At 42.3% G+C, this 2,888-nt stretch overlaps 1 long non-coding RNA gene across 2 annotated transcripts in view; it reads right to left on the bottom strand.

Annotated features, from left to right (window-relative positions):
* Positions 1 to 2,792, bottom strand: part of LOC106014117 — a 9,513-nt gene extending 6,721 nt beyond the window's left edge. For both annotated transcript variants that reach the window (XR_001185524.1, XR_004859494.1), the window contains exons 1-2: positions 1,708 to 2,792; positions 1,425 to 1,671 (exon numbers count right to left, since the gene is read on the bottom strand). This is a non-coding gene — a long non-coding RNA (uncharacterized LOC106014117). The remainder of the gene's footprint in view (positions 1 to 1,424; positions 1,672 to 1,707) is intronic.
* Between the last annotated feature and the right edge of the window lie 96 nt (positions 2,793 to 2,888).

The raw sequence follows: 2,888 nt of genomic DNA, 5'->3' as shown, positions 1-2,888 counted from the left end.
GGGCCTTAAAAGGCATGGTCCTTAAATGGCCTGGGACAAAAACGGGTTGGCCCCCCAAAAAATGGCACATTACTAGGGTGGACCACTTACAGGATTTGGTTAACAAAGGACTGGACCTAAAAACGAGTTTGGCCTATTATTAGAGTTGGGCCAAAATCTACAATGCACCCATGGCAAGATTTGGGCCCATAAAAGGGGGTGGACCCAAAAAATTAGATGGATCATAACACCAGTAGGACCATAACTGAGTTGGACAGATAAAAGGGTTGGGCCTAAAAAAGAGTTGGGCCCATAACACAGTTGGGCCCATAACACAGTTGGACCATAAAATCGTTATCCCGTTACAGATTTAGACCATAAAAGGATTGGACCAAAAAAGAGATGGACCATAACAGAGTTGGACCATTACATAGTTGGACCATAAAAATGTCTTTCCCAAAAAGAGGAGGACCATAACAGAGATGGGCCATAACAAAGTTGGACCATAAATTGGTTGAACCAAAAAAAAAAGGATTGACCCTAACAGAGTTGAACCATAACTGAGTTGGACAGGCTTCGACCAAAAATGGCTTTGACCAAAAAATAGATGGACCATGAAAGAGTTGGACGAAAAAGAGATTGGACCATAACCCAGATAGATCATAACCCAGTTGGATCATAAAGCGGTTGGTCGGAAACAGAAATGGACCATAACAGAGTAGGACCATAAAAGGGTTGGAACACAAAAGAGACGGACCATAACAGAGTTGGGCAATAACAATGTTGTACCATAACAAAGTTGGACCGTAATAACAATGGACCTTAACAGATTTGGACCATAAAAGGGTCGGACCAAAAAGAGAAGGACCATAACAGAGTTGAACCACAACAGAATTGGACCATAAAAGGATTGGACCATAATAGATATGAACCATTAAAAGGTTGATCCAGTAATTAGACAGAGTTGGACCTTAACAAAGTTAGACAATAAAAGTGTTGGACAAAAAAAGATGGACCATAACAGAGTCGGACCATAATATAGTTGTACCATAACAGAGTTGGGACGTATCAACAATGGACCATAACTGACTTGGACCATAACAGACTTGGACCATAAGAGTTGGACCATAAAAGGCTTGGACAAAAAATTAGATGGACCATAACAGAGTTGGACCATAAATAAAGTTGTGCCGTGCCATAACAGAGTTGGACCGTAACAACAATGGACCATAACAGAGTTGAACCATAACAGAGTTGGACCATAACGAAATTGTACCATAACAAAGTTGGACCGTAATAACCATGGACCATACCGGTGTTGGAACATAATGCTAGAGGCGGCTACTATATCCCATACAGCTCGGATGTGCACTGCCTCCCAAACATTTCAATGCGCACAACACCCACAAAGAGACTATAAAAGAACCTTGCTCAATTTTCCATACAAGTTCCTCGCCAGAGTGTGGCTGTAGCACACTACAAAAAGTGCTAGAGTGAGTTTCGTAGTACATAAATGTTAATAAGGCGACACAATCTGAATGTGCACCAGCCGAACAAAGCCCACAAAAGCAGTTAAAAAATAACGCCATCTTATCCAGTTCACGATAGCTTACACAATGCCGTAATATGATAGCTTCAGAGCAATTCACCGATGTGCTCACAGTGATTTGCTGTTGTCTTGCCATTTATAACCTCTGTAACCCTGAACTTGAGCGTGGTCAACATAACCTCTGTAACCCTGAACTTGAGCGTGGTCAACATGACGTAGGTCACTGAGTTATAAGAGCCTTACTTTAAATTGTGTAGTGGTGAAAGTTTTCTTACTTCAGTGTGTAATATTGATAGGCTTTACTGAAACCAAGTACCGGTCCCGAGTAAGCAGTGCTAGGTGACTGTTCAGTCCCCCACCCCCCGCCCAAAGTGGGTAACGGTAGGAACAACTTCCTGACTTGACTGCCAATGGATGTCACTGGCATATATAGGGCCTTCTCCGATTTCAGTATTTCAGGCAGGTCAAGGAAAAGTGTACAGCTACCTAGGGTAGTCCCTGCTCCAGTACAGCTTTCAATAAAACACCACACTTTCTCTTGGTCTGGATTATCCTGTCTGTAAGGAAGGTCTTCACTCAACTGTGGAGTTTCCAGTGGATTCCAGTCCGTGTCATCTACCACCTTTCCTATATACCCTGTTGTAAGCTTGCTGGAGATAATCAAACTCCTCTACTGTATGTTTCTTTTCATGGAAGCGGTCATGGACTTCTCTGGCTGAGCTATTTATTTTGCCCTGGCCCGCACGAAATTCTGCAGAGATTGTTTCCAGCCACCAGTACAGGTGGTTCTTGACCATCCTCTCTGCAAGTTCCTGATGCACAAAGTGACTGAAATGGGTCGATAGCTGTTCATTTTTTTAGCAGGTTCTCCTTGTTCAGGGGATCGTTTTTCATTCCTCGTCTTGGTGATTAGCTGGAAAATGGTGCCCTTACCATATCAGCCGGATTGAGGTAGACAAGCATTTCATTGTGGATCTTATAAATCTGGTCTTGGGGATTTGAGAGGCATCGGTTTCTTCTTATTGCCCTGTTGAGCTTAGTTAGAGTGAATTCATCTTCAAAGAGAGAGATACTTGTACTTTGCTCAGTTTTTTAGACATTTTTTATGTAGGTCAGTGTGATTGTGGCTTTGTTCACAGAAGCGACGTACTTGCTGAAAGTTTCTGATTTTTTTCCGTCTTCTACGATAGCACCTTCTGCTGTGTCCATGGGTTTTGGGTTGTTGGAGAGAAGTGAAGCTTTGGCTTCGTTTCTACGTAGGTCAACGTGTGCGTCCATTTCTTTTCTTTCAACTAAAAGTTTTTTTGTGAACTCTAGCTGAAGCTTAGTTGTAGTATAATTCCGGTTATTGAAGAAATAC

The sequence above is a fragment of the Aplysia californica genome, unplaced genomic scaffold (assembly GCF_000002075.1).
Source record: "Aplysia californica isolate F4 #8 unplaced genomic scaffold, AplCal3.0 scaffold02615, whole genome shotgun sequence".
Classification (NCBI taxonomy): Eukaryota; Metazoa; Mollusca; class Gastropoda; order Aplysiida; family Aplysiidae; genus Aplysia; species Aplysia californica.
This window is presented reverse-complemented; position numbering and strand designations above follow the sequence as displayed.